We start from the raw sequence: 14,254 nt of genomic DNA on the forward strand, positions 1-14,254 counted from the left end.
TCAATTGGCCTGCGCTTTTTGGCTTTTGGGGAGGCAACAACTCGGCAGAGACAACTTTTGATCCCTTTCAAAGGAGACTTTGATTAAAATGCGTGTTTCCGTCTGTGTGCCGTCGTGTAATAATTTATTCAGCAGCAACTGCGCTACAAACTTTTCCTGCCCGACGGCAACGAACATTTCGCCGAATGTGTAATGTGTACTTTCCGACCGCACTTGTGCCGACTTAATTTTCCGCTATGCCGTCGGTCACCTACAAAAGCGCGACTATTTTGACGGCCGACTGACGTCTGGCGGACTGAGAAGCTGGCTTGTCAACATGCCCGTGAATTTTAAAGAGCGGAGCAGTGACGTTTCTCGCCGAATAATGAGCTTTTCGTCGCCTCGGTTGTCATCTGAATAAAATTCTTGAGAACTTAAAAGTTTGCTTGACCCGGAATGACCGCAGAGCGTTACAAGTGACGTAATTTTTCATTTCGAAAACTTTATAGCGATTAACTTTTAATTTTTATTTTTAGTTGCGAAATCTGTGTTTAGAATTTTATTTTCATAGTGTTTTTAATCAGTGAGCGTTAAAGTAACTTCGCATTGAAATTGAATAGCTCACGACAAATTGCTATTTAACGCGGTGGTGAAATACAAATCGGCGATAAACCTTTTTCAATTAACTCTCGGTGTATTCAATCACGGCGCACAACTCAATCATGCAAATCCCGCCCTGAAAAGTATTTCATTAACTCGTAAGAAGATTATTTTTATCACCTAGAACTAATCCTATTCTATATGAGATTCCACTGCGCGTGTACACGATAAAAAGGCGATAAATTAAGAACTTCGGCGTTTTACGACTTTTTGATTGCACCCCCCCAGAAGCCGATAGGCTAATCTATTCGATCGAATTGTAAACAGTTTGTTTCTCATCTCAATTTGCGCCTTGGGGCGGAACTGTCGACTCTGTCGGGGACGTGTGTTCATAAAACATCAGCTTATCACACACAACCTGCAGGCAGGCTTTACAGGATTTTCAGGCAGTTTTTTTAAAAATTTAATTTTAAGTTACAGAGCTTTACAAAATTTTACGTACCTTACGTTAGTTTTTATTACTATTTTTATTATTTATTTTACAAAAAATGTATACTATAACCGGAAGAGTTAAGTACGATTATAAACAACAAAAATGGCTCGCAAATGTATACAATTCTATTTTTTATGGAATGGTTTCTTTTATAACCTGCTTGAGAAGCCTGTGGCAAAGCCTGGTCAGATTGGGCACTTACTTGTGCTCTCGGCGGCCACTGCAATCGGGCGAGAAACACGCGGCCTGGCCAGTGACGAAGTGTGTGGTCGGCGGAGAGGCTCGCGAGCGGTTCGCGCCGCCGCTCCTGCAAGACTGAACTGAACTCTGAGCACCGCGCGCACCGAGATGAGAGGCACGGGAGCGGCGGGGCGCCAGCGCCACGCACCCAGCGCCACTCGTAAATTGCGTCTAATCCTGGCCGCCCGTCTTTTCGGCAGGTAAATCGGCACTAATGGCTCGTTTGTTTTGTAGATAAAACGCCTCTGCCTGGATTTGCCGCTGTGCTCTTATCCCGAGAAAGTTATGCCTTTCAATTAAGACATGGCAGTTCAAAAAAGACGGTGTTTCAACTGTGGTGTTTTTTTCTCACCAGCCGTCTTTTTGTTGAATTCACTTTTCTCAAAAGCTGAAAGTTTAAATTTTTCCGACGCTCTTTTGTTTTCATATCTCTTCATGTTTATTAAAATATACGAGTAGAATTGCACACATAGCCTCATAAATTTCGCTAAATCCGGGCCGGTTTAGCCGCATTTGCTTCGCGGCATGGTAAATCACGATTAGTTCACTGATGAGTTATGAGCGTGGAACAGTGCAGGCTAGGGATTGTTCGTACCTCGTTTTTTGGCCTGTTTGCGTACTTCCAAAGCTGGAGATTTGGTGCATTATCGCGCTCATTTTATCTGTCGTACGAGTTATCGTCGAAAGGTTTTATATTCTCTTTCGCCTGGTTGATTCCACGCCGTAATATAGAGTCACTCGGAAGTGATGAATAAATCAGGCCGTTTGAAGTGGATCATCGAATGGTGCGGAGCCTATTGTTACGAAATGAGACTAATTAGAGACAAACGATTGAATGTTGCGCTTGTAAAACGGATATTTGTACAGAGAGCTAACAACGTCATTATATGCTCAAATTGATAATAAAATAAAATCGATTGAAAATTTTAATTCATTCATGCTCAAATGAATGAAATGCAAGCTGATTAATCTTGCCGCTTCAATGCCAAGCAGCCTGCTCTTTCTCGGAATCAGGATGGAAGTGCTGCTGTCAGATCTTAATTCCATCCTCCGTCAGAGCAAATCCAAAACAAACTCAAGCCACGACCTCATCTCGAGCCAATGCGTGCAAATTATGCACGGAGACTCTATTTTGCAGAACATGTAAAAAATAGGGTCCCATGGATAAGAAAATAGTGCTGAGCCAGCAGTGGCCGCAAAAAGGGGGAAAAGGACACGACGTGTGAGTGTGTGTATGTGCCGGTCCGCAGGAATTATGAGCGGATCAGCGAAAATCGTCGAGTCAACACCGTGTTTGTTCTTGCAAATGTGATCCACTTTGGCGAAAGACCCCGAGTCAGCAGACTGCTCACTCGCAGTCTTATTCCCAGCGCCGAGACAACCTGCAGGTATGCCCATGAGCACGCCGCAGGTGCAACACCGCGGCTTCCAAATGAGCGGGTGAGGAAATGTTTGCAAACGTGCAAATGTGCCCACATACGCAGAGCTTACTGAAGGCTGCCGAGAAACGACTGGCATCTCCAGGGAAATCACGTGTCTGGCGAAACTACATTTATGTCATTGAACTTAATTTTTAGTGTAAATTCAGTATTGGAAAAAATAATTATAGCCATGTAGAATAGGTTTCATATAAGTAAATAAAACCTGTATTTTCGAGCGAATAACCTATAAAAATTAACAAGTATCGAAAAATCAATTTGATCGTGCATAAATTTTGAAAAGGTGAACAGGAAAATTCTTTGTACGAACCAGGCACAAAGAAGCGTGGATGATGACCGCCGCATACCGCTTTTAGCTTGACACGCTAAACAAAAACGCCTGTGTGTCACATCAAAGGCGTCGAAAATTCAGAGGAAACAGCAAAAAGGAGCCGAAAACGAATTGGCGCGTAGGCAACCTGCCCGCCACGTCGGCGAATCCGGTTGCATAAGCGCGCAAACGAAAGCGAACAATTCCAACTCTTGTCCTCTTTTTGCCAAGTGGGAGCGAGCCAGGCACTAATGAAAACATGTTTTATTCAACTTTCGCCGAGCTCTGCCAGCTGAAACTGATGCTCTGCGGCTTTCTGCGATGCAGCAGACGTCAGGCCGACCGAAGAGGGTTTGCAAATCTAAATGATTGCGGTGTTTTGCGCTCCGTGCAATCGGAATAATTGCCCCGGCTCAAGGGACGCGCGAGAATGGCTCGATTAATTTCACAGACCGTCCGTCACTGTTGCCCCGGAAACAACTTTGGCGCGGTCAGTCGCACTTTCTCGAGTTGGCCCGCAAACTCTCTTGAAAATGTATGTTTACAAGCTTTAGCAAACTTCAACGCGCAAAGTTTGTTTTCAACGTCTAATATTGGCTTCAATTCCACTAATGGAATTGGAAAAAAATATAAGTGAAGGGGAAATTCAACAAATACCAAATGGCCATTGAATTCAGAAAAAATATCTTTTTATCCGATAAAAAAATGGTGGAGTGCAAACAATGTTATTGGGTTCAAAATAAATACAGCAAAATTTGCTTCGTAGAAGGCTTCCAGCGCAATGGTAAATTTTTGCTCGCGATTCGACGAAAACAAACATACTATACAGTCAACAGGATTTTTTCCTTGATTGTTCCGTGTGTATAAAATATTATTTTTGTTTTGTGTGCACGGCACACGCGTCCCTGACCCCTGGGCGCATTTTAGGGCACGCCCAAGTAAAGATAGCAACTCGAAACGCATTTTGGACTGTCGTTGCGTTGTTTGTTTACATGCTGCTCATGGCGAAACAAGGCGGATGCAAAAAGACAGCACACTCCCGCGGGATATAGGTGGGGCAGTGGATACACGCGTGCACGCTTCGCTTCCCCAATTATCTTGCATTTTTTATAAAGGGCTTCAACGAGCGCAATTAATGTTTAATGAAAAAAGCATACAATGCAGGCGTCATACCGCACACAAAACTCAGGGGTGCTTCTAGTGGCGAAGAATTGTATGGCACCAGGCGCAACTCCTCAAAATTATTTATTATGTTATTCAGAGGAAGATCATTAAACATTGCAGGTGGTGAAGAATATTGAAAAATTTGGAAGCGAGCAAAGTTAGCTTCCAGGTAAAGGTCTGCCATTGTCGCTACCTTCTGATGATGCGGAGGACGACAGCCTCGTTGTACACTGCCCTGAAGTGCACGAGCGGGCACCCCATCATGAGCGTGCGTATAAATGTATACACAGCAGTTAATCACAAATACGGCGAGCTGGCTGTGTTTGCTCGGCTGACGTTACAACACCAGCTTATCTCGTGTCTCGGCTCATCTCCTTTCACTCGCAGCGTGTTTGCTGCCTCGCGAGACACTCGATTAAAGCAGCAGCTCGCCGGTAATAAGACGGCTCTGTGCAAGAAGCGTGCGATAACTTATTTTCACTCTTCAAACAACAAACAACGAGGAACTAGTGAATTTACCGTCACGCTTCGTGTTTGAAGTCGCTAATTGTTGCATTCAGATCGACCTTTTCAATGGGCATGCGGGGTAAACACGAATTAAAGCCGCCGTTTGAATAATTGATGGGCTTCAATGAAAGCAGAACTCATTGACCTCTGTTTGGAAATCAATACGACGGTAGCATTTCACGGGCTTGCATTTTTACCCGCTTTGAATTTACGGCGCACACAGCAATTCATCAAAAATTCCGATCGGGAATTGGAGAGGGATTTTCCACATGAAATCACTCCCCTGTTTGATCTACAAAGAGATGAATGAAACAAACGGCTGTAAACTCGACTCATCCATCATCGTTTGCATTTCATATAGCCTCTTTTCGCAGTCTTCAATGTGACACAAATCAAACGGAGAGAACGGGGCCGTGAGTGTCAGCAAACAACCCAATTCCGCTTAGCTATAGAACGATATCCCTTGTTTCGCACGTGAACCAGCAACGGAGAATGCTTTGGCACGCAGCACCTTACGTTTCGCCACGCGTTCCTTTTAAAAGTGGCGGCCGCATTATTTATTTCCGTCATTGTCCGTGAGCCGGCATCGATCGTGGCGAAATCCACGGCACACTGGTGTGTGTTTGTTGTTGCTGCCAGTGTGATTCATCAGCCTGTGCTGAGAGAACTTTCAAAGAGACGCGTGGACTTGAAAAACGTAAATCTTTCGGTTCCAGTCCCCCGCCCATACACATACATACATGTATCTTCTGTGACTCACTCATATAATTTTTATTGTGCTTTTAGAACACTTCTCCGAATTGCGTTTTTTTAAGTAACATGTTTTGAGTTTGTTTTCCACTTGCAATGCTCCCCTAATCAATGCCCTTTTTCTTATAAATTTGATGTTTATATTTTCAAGATTAACAAATGCGATTGTTGTTTTGGAGAATAGAATAGGACATTTAGTTTTTTTTTCCTGAAAACGCATGCTTACAAAATCTTGCTCTAGACAACCTTAAATTATTTAAAGGTAAATGTACAAAATAGTGAGACCATGGAACTCACTTGATGTTTCCAGCTCAATCTTGAAGTTCCTAAATGCTCAGGTAATAAATAATGTAGAAATTGCACAGTCAAACATAAAATTAAATCACTAATGGATTTACTAAATTTATATGTCTACATTTTAATAACGTCACGAGCAAGCAAGCCAAGCATCTGAACCAAAACGTGATCGAACCTGAACGACCTGAAATGAACCTAAAATAGCATTGAGTTAGAAGTAAAACGTGGATTTTGTCACCAACTGTCCGAATATTATTATAAGTCTAGTGATGAAACGGACGCTACAAAATGATTATAGTTTTATGCAGTAAGAAAAAATAGATTTTTTATGCAATTTTTATATAACTAATTATCTAAAAAGATACACAAGACTCACAACAGTCCTGGTCTGCTCACTGCTCAGAAAAATCAGTTAAATTTATTTTTCATTGGCATTATGCATGTTGCAGGTTTCTCTATCGATCATTTTCATTAGACCTATTGACATGTAAAAATACCATATTTCTCAAATTTACTCTTTTTCATTTCCGTCACGCATTACCTTCACTCAAGTTTGCCAACTAATATCCACACTTTTGGAAATGCGTTTCATCAATTACTCGGCACACCTAATTTGAATTCTCAAACAGCAGGGTCACGTACAAGCAACAGGGAAGCGGCGAACGACACGCAATCCGACAAACAGGCGCGATGAATTATTTCTCGGGCCAAATGAGCGATTCCCCTGCAGAGATAGGCCACCCGCTGAGCCGTGGGAACAGGCCGTGCTGTAAAAGTGTAAACGAGTCGATGTTTTCCTTTCTGATTGGAAGCGGCTTACCAAAGAAGCTGCCTCTTCTTGTTGCCGAAGAGAAAATGCACTTTGCGGGAAAAGTGCACACAGCTGGAAGAAAACCAGGTCAACCAGAAATGTTCGCAGCATTTGCATTTCTACGAAGTATAAACCGCAACTTGACAGCCGTGATTGTTGAATGTTTTTCATACTTTCCGTGTGCGCTTTGAAAGAAGCAGCAAGTTATCAAGGATTCAATTTACATGTTAGAATATGAACCCAAAATTCCTGGAATCAAAACTTGTTGAGGGGATGATTGCCATAACTCCGTTGTGTTTTAACAGTTGAGGGGAAGCATCAAAGGCGTCATTCAATTAGGGCTCAAGTTAAGTTTGCTAGAGCTATTATTGCGTACTAACTATCTAGCTGAATAATGCAGAACAATTATAATTCTGACCCAAAGTAATTTGCAGTTCAAACAACCCTGCTCGCTGGCAGCCCTCTGTTCAAGTGAATTTCACGCTCTTAGCTCTGCGAGGTCTCCCAAAAGCTCCACTGCTATCTCTTATTTCTCACCTAATTTGAGACCTGGTGCCTCTATCTCTTTATCGAGCGCACTGCCTCACCAGCCAGCTTTTCAGTGTCGACTCACCGTCATTTTGCCCGATTTCTCGCGCTCAAAAGCTTTTAAGTGCGCGCAGCGTGATTTTGTTTTCCTTTTGCGTTCACGGTTGGAAGAAACTTCTACTCACAATCAGACAGCAGTCAGGCGTGGATTCATCACACAGGCGACTCGCACAGGTATTTACCTGGCTGTGAGAGAGAGAGGAATCCGACGCTGGATATCGACCAGCCATTGCCGCAGAGAGAGAGAGAGAGAGAGAGAGAGAGAGAGAGAGAGAGAGAGAGAGAGAGAGAGAGAGAGAGAGAGAGAGAGCGCGCTGGTAGTCGTCGCCACATGTTCTCGGAAGACGCACACAGGTTTGCTTTGCAAACTGTCCTGCGGCAAACGTATGGCAGTGTGTCCTCGGCTGCTCTGCACGTCAAACGGACTATAATAATGATTTCCATTGTTGCGTCTCGCTGCTGCAGGTTCGGACTTGGCGGACTAACAGGCTCATTACCAAGACTATTATGCAGCATATTTCATCTTTGAGATTTCTCTTTTCAAATTAGACCAACCTGCGTTTGCGTTTTTACGGCGAAATGAGGTCGACCTTTCTTCTTTGCCAGAGACTTTCTTTTTCAAATTAGCCCGATTATTAAATTGATGAAAAATTCGCTCTCCGCTCTTGGAATTACGTTTCAAAGAGCTCTCACCCCCAAGGGAATTACACTGGCTTCAAGTTTCATCATCTTAGCATGAAGTTCAGGCGTAGCTTATGAACTTTGCAACGTACATTAAATTAATTTAATCTCGCTCCATTCTATTAGAAGAATGAAAAATAGGCACGCTTATCCAAAACGTAAAATGATCTATTGATTTCCATTCAATTTACTTGTTTCTTCTTTTAAAGCGTTGTAAATAAAATTAAAAAAGAATGACTGATTGAAAAAAACAACAACAATCAACTTGTAATCCACTAGTTAACTCACAAAAACGAGAGTCAACCGGTCGCACTTTCCATGAGCACAGTGAAAGCTGAGAGGTGGAAAAACCCGGGGCACATTTAATTACCGACATCCATTAAGGCGTCACAGTCAGCGGAGCGATATTGCGCTGAGAGGCCAATATTGAGGCAATATTTTTGATGGGCAATTAAGCCTCCACTTCGGACACGGCCAGGTAGGTTTTAATAAAACTCGGCCTGCTGGTCATCAAGAGAAGAGAGTAAGACGAAAAGGAATTTAAACTGAAGGCCGGCCTGCGTGTGCTGTTTGTGTGCTTTGGTAATGAAAATTGCTGCGGGGTAAACAATCGGCGGGCGGAGACAATTCGAGCTTGCATGACCAGAATAGCCTTCCGGCCCGAAATAGATCGCCTGGCTATTTCCAACGCTCCCTTTCTCACGAGACGTCACCCCTCGACGGGGGCGTGGCACCAGTGACGTCATCGGTCGTTTGTTTGACACCAGGCCAAGAAAAGGGTTGTTGAGAGAAGATGAAGGGCGAGAAGATGTTATCGGCTGGCCGGCCGGCGCGCCGAATAACTTTTTATATCATGCAACACGCCTTTGTCGCTCCTTTATTTAAACGGCTGGAGCGACGCCGGCTGCGAAAAGGCGAGGAAATTGGATGCCGCCGAATTTGGCTCCTGGCTCTCGACAAAGACGGCGAAATTGCGGATTCCTCTCCCTCTGTCTCTCTTGGTGCCAGTCCGAGCAGATGATTGTCTAAGATTCACCAGGGCAGATGTTATCTGCGTAATTCGCAAGGCACGCCTTTTGTCAGCGAAAATAGAATATAATGTTTGTTTCAGCCCATGAGCACCTTCTGTGGAATTTGCACCGGATTTCCCAAATATTCAAAATAATATCTCGCTGTCACTCTTATGGGATGTTTAGGTTGTTGAATTAGGAAACAAGCACACGAAAATGAAATTATTTGCATACTCATCGTCACGTTTGCTCCGTTTCATTTGCAATTAGTTTTCATTGTATGCGTTGAGCAATAAGTCGGGGTGTGAAAAATACTCTAGAGTGTGCGAAAAGTGACTTGAAAAACAGCTCAAGAAGATATGGTAAATTATCTGCAGGGAAATAAGCAACATTTATGGATTTGTCACTGCTTTCGTTAAGTTAATGTTTCTCATATTTTTCTGGCATCATAGTTTCAAAATCTTCTGAGGTAAATCTAGATTATCGGTTGAATCCGGCCCGAATTTTATTGCAATTTGAAAATGGACACGATGATTTATTATAATTATTATCCACTAACGACAGCCTAAAGCCATAATCCCACATCAGGACATTGTATCACATCCCTAGCCTAAACAGATTATTTGGCACACACGCTGACATTTCCAGACCTTGCCCTGATTAGAATTCGGTGCGTGTTCACCTGCAGCGGCAGCACACACCTGCACGTTTGAATGTATAATCAAATTGAGGCTGGCAAATAGCTGCGACTGCCAGCTCTCGTAGCATCATGAAAGTGGTAGCGAGCGATGAGCAAATAAGCCCGTGGTTGTCGCCGCCAGCGTGATCCTACGAATGGACCGAATACGCGTCTTTGTGCAGGATGCACGGACGCGTGCATTCGGAAGCAGTAATTGATTGCACCAGCAGGTGTGCCGATTCGCAGCGCGTGTTTGCAAATCAGCAAAGTTTGTTTGAGCATGTAGGGTTGCAGAGCTATTTTAAAGCGCAAACTGCTGCGCTTGTTTGAACGCAGGAACTCTGCTTGACAGAGTTAAATTTAACTCACACTAAGCCAAAATGACACTTGCGACTTAATTCTGAAAATCGGATTAATTATTGTCCTGCTTGCAAATCCGTTGCTTTTGCTGACTTTATCCAATAGAACGCTATTTCCTTATTTCTCTGTTTTCCAGTTTGTAATTTCACACTACTGCAATCCGAGGCTATCTGAACTTGTTGTGACTTGCAACAGCTATGGTAGAGTTCGAAATTGGAAACTTCCGCTATTTTAGGTGCGAATTTCCCTGGTGGCGGCTCTATCGGCTAGCAGAAGCAGACCTTCATTTTTACTGTCAGATTATATTTCGTGATTGACGCCATCAAAACGGATTTTCGAAAAAATCGATAAATTGAAATATTGCTTTAGAGGGATTGTTTCCTTTCCCATTAATCAGAAACTGCAAAAAAATCTCTGCGTGTCCTAATGCCTGCAGAGAAAATGTCAAGCTTGATGCATGTTTAAGTCAGTTGCACGCTGCATATCATCCTGTCTGGATAGCAAATTTACGCGAGGTTCCGCCTCGAGCATAAGGAGCAAATCTGCATTTGAATGAGCAAGCACTCTTTACGACTTTTCGCCGGCCGGGAAAATTGGAGCGCGGCATGAATGAACGCCGCTTGTTACTTTTGATTAGAACAACTGCATTTGAATAGCCTGCTCGCGGCGGCCTGCGCTTTTCCATTCCCGGCCCGCGCCTTGATGTGAATGAACTTTTTAATTAGCATCTGCTGTGTGCGCCAGGCTCAGCCAAGCGTGAAATAAAATTCACTCTACCCGCGGTGCACTGCTTCAATTAAATTAGAAAAACATCCAGTGTTTGCTTGTGCAGGGTGCATACATAATAACTGCCAACCTTGGCAACCCACTCTCTCCCTCCCTCTCTCTGGAGTAATAATTAACTCGCATTTTCCATTGTTTCCACTGCGCCACTGCAAGCAAAAGTAAAACCGTATTACACTGTAATTTATGTATTTTCCTTCCACAAGCCACATTTGATTTTGATATCACTACTGTTCATTTTTTCTTCTTTTGCTCTCCACCTCGTCATGAATAGGCCCACTTGGCCGTTTCAGCGACTCCGCATTCATCTGATCCTCTTCCTCCTCCTCACACTCGGTTTCCGACACTTCATCACTCTCTTCTTCATTTTCCGCTTCTGGAAACGCATCTCCCGACTCGGAAAACGTGGCCTCCGGCTCCGCACACTCGTCTTCCTCGGATTCCGACTTATCGTCCTGCTTTGTACACAGTTCGCATTCACGAGTGAAAAATAGCAAATAATTAATTCACCTGTGCGGTGGCTGCATTGAAAAGCCACTCCCAGAAGAAATCAAATAAACGTGGCATACTCAGAATTGAGAAATATGTTTGCAGAGAATTTTTAGTATCCTTTTGCCTCTTTCAGGTGAAACTGTATGTATTTAAAATTAAACTGTTTGATTACTCTCTTGTTGAACGATCAATTTTTAACAATATAATTGAGACTCACGCAACAAATTAAGCTTAAAAATGAACAATTTACAATACATCATAGATGAGTTAGATTGTGAGTTACAAATTCATTTAGGAATAGTAGAGACACGAAGAACTGACTCTTGTAGACCAATTTTTGGTTAATACGAAAATAAATTTTTTCTCATCATTCAGAAGGTCATAGGATTGATTGGAATAATTAACAAAGGAAAATCTGACAGATATGACCGTGGGAGAGTTAACTTAGATATATCATATCTGACAATATTTTATTGTTAGTTATTCGCACAGGGAATTATAAATTACATCGTCAACAAAGGGGTAATCAACAATCGAAAATATTTAACTCCGCCATCTACCACAACATCTTAAAGAGGAATGATACTGCAAAAGCCTGGAAAATGCTTGTTGCCAATGCATAAGCTCGCCCCTTAGGATTCCGTTAAAGCCTTAATTGACCTAAGAAGCGCTGTATTTTTTTAGAAAGTTACCGTGCTTTTCAAATGGTAATGGCTGTCTCCTTACTTGAAATCCGATTTAATTTCAAAACCAAGAGTTTCACCAATAAGTGGCATATACCATTGGGCAGATCTCGACGAGAGGAATCGGAATATTCCAAGAAAATATGTTCAAGCACTGTAAATTTTGGAGAAAATTGGCAAAATTTGAATTTTTACTGTAGGAAGGTCCTTTTTTATTATTGCACATTGTTGAACAAATTGTTTATAGATCAATTGTTTATGGCTTCCAACAATTCATATAATTTTCAATTGTTGCCCAGTATCATTCCACTTTTTATTATATCCTTTGGACAAAAACCAGAACAAACAACCAGTCCTGTGTTTACCATTGCTACAATTTCATAATTTTTAGATAATGTTTAATGAAAACATCGACAGAAACCGCAATCAACAAAAAATGTGCACTAGTAACATTATATACATTATTTGCTGTCAATAAGTATTTCAAACATGTCCGTTTGACGGCTGTTAATTCAACCGAATACTCTGCTGAGCGCAGGATATCTCACAGGCGAATTGGGTAGAGCAGAGGCAAATAATCTGACTTTTATTGCGAGGGCCGATAAATTAACCGATCAAGGCGAGGCTGAATGTACAGAAGAGAGAGAGAGAGAGCAAAGAGAAATGTTATCGGATGCAGATCGAGCGTGCGGAAGGAAATAAAACGCCAAACGGGAGGAAGACGCCGGCAACTTGATGTTTATTTCGATTGAGCGCGACTCGCGGCGCTTTTGCCTCATGTTGATGAGGCAACTGGCAGATTACTCACTCACAGTGCGCTGCTTTCAAGCAAGCCATCACGTCCGCTTACTTACCAGCAGGCCTAACAAGTCGGGAAGACGCACGCTCTTATTGCAAATTGGAGTTTCCCAACACACGGCCCAATGGAAAGCAGGGAGACGCAAGCGCACAAAAGTGAAAAGGATTTGTTTGGCAAGTTCCCTCTTTTCGCAACATCATTATTGCTTTCGGCGTGCGTTGAAATGAAGCAGCCGTGACTGCTGCAAAATACCTTAATTTTAAATCAGTGCGGAAATTTTGAAGACCTGAAATTCATATAAGATTTTTTCAAATTTTGCTAAAACCATTTTGATGTCTAATACTCACGCAGAAAATTCAGGGGTATGAGATAAAAAATTTAAGACCAGTTTGCCCTGGGTGGGTAAATCACAATGTTATTGCAGGAATGCTCACGCAAGCTATAGCATTTTTTGTCGGGCAAACATTTTCGCAAATTGAGTTTGGCGGCGCATGAATGGTGCGTGGCGCGTGGAAGCAAATTTTACGCCGCTTTCACGTTGATGAAAAGAGGCCCGAGGCTCGTCCCGCGCTCCGACAATGCGCACGCGGTGTATTTTCACTTATTCACGCAGAAAAGTGAGTGCGGTGGCAATACAGTAATGATGCCGGCAGGTAGGCTCGCGCTGCGCACACCAAATTATCCGCAACTTTTCCGGCCACCCGCGTTGCCAATCAAATATTCATCTGCGCGATCGATGCGATTGTTGTGTTTTTGCTGTACGCAGAAATTAAATTAACAGCAGTCTGGCGTGTATCTGCAGGGACTCTGTCTCATTTTCTACCATTTCCCTAGGCGCTGAAATAACGAGCAAAACTGATATCCGGGTGGTTTCTATTTCTAGATGTTCTTATTTCTAGATGTTCTTATTTCTAGATGTTTTCAAGCGGAAAGGTAGCTGTAATTAGGGACCAAAGAGCTAATAATAAAACTCGGCATGGACAGGAAGAGTTTAAATCCAAAGAAAATATTTCGAATTTCCGTAGGTTCCTGATTTGGTAGGGCTCTAAACTTCAAACGAAGTTTATTATTCAGACCAAAATTGTTGATATAAATACAAAATCTGGAAAATCTGTTTTGAAGGCTGTAGACTGAAGTTGTTTGTGACGTGTCATTTTATCTTCTTTGCTGTATGAACTTTTTCAACATATATTTTTACTCTCGATTAATTTTCCATTTTAATTAAAAACTATCGGTAGCTTATCTGCCAAATTCATTGCGTGGCTACGGTAAATTTTTGTCCACAGCTTGGACATAAAAAGTTTTATTCTGGGACCTGCAGCCGCAGGAATGCACTGGAGGTGCGATGAACGACCTCCAGCGTTGGAATTTCATTATGCGGAAGCCTTGCGGCAGATCGTCCTTGCCATATCGGAAATTGAGAATACGCGCGCAGTCTTTGTCCTGCCGCCGTTTGATCGCGCCCACTCACTTTGCGCCGAGCTCGTCAATGCAGCTCTAGTTTGGTCCTCTGTGACGTCGAGCGAGATTCATTTCAGCGCCCTTTGCCTTGGCGACTTCAAAGTTCACCTCGCCCCCCGAGTGCAAAA

The 14,254-nt window shown here is 42.8% G+C and overlaps 1 protein-coding gene across 8 annotated transcripts in view; it reads right to left on the minus strand.

Annotated features, from left to right (window-relative positions):
- LOC135942983 (eye-specific diacylglycerol kinase-like) overlaps positions 1-14,254 on the minus strand; it is a 112,945-nt gene that overhangs the window by 48,921 nt on the left and 49,770 nt on the right. For 6 of the 8 annotated variants that reach the window (XM_065489358.1, XM_065489359.1, XM_065489361.1 and 3 more), the window contains exon 1: positions 1,275-1,407. The exons of the other annotated variants lie outside the window; for them this stretch is intronic. The gene's annotated coding sequence lies outside the window, so the exon portion shown is untranslated. Of the gene's footprint in view, positions 1-1,274; positions 1,408-14,254 lie in introns of those variants that run through there. 8 annotated transcript variants of the gene reach the window in all.

This window comes from Cloeon dipterum, chromosome 4 (assembly GCF_949628265.1).
Source record: "Cloeon dipterum chromosome 4, ieCloDipt1.1, whole genome shotgun sequence".
NCBI lineage: Eukaryota > Metazoa > Arthropoda > Insecta > Ephemeroptera > Baetidae > Cloeon > Cloeon dipterum.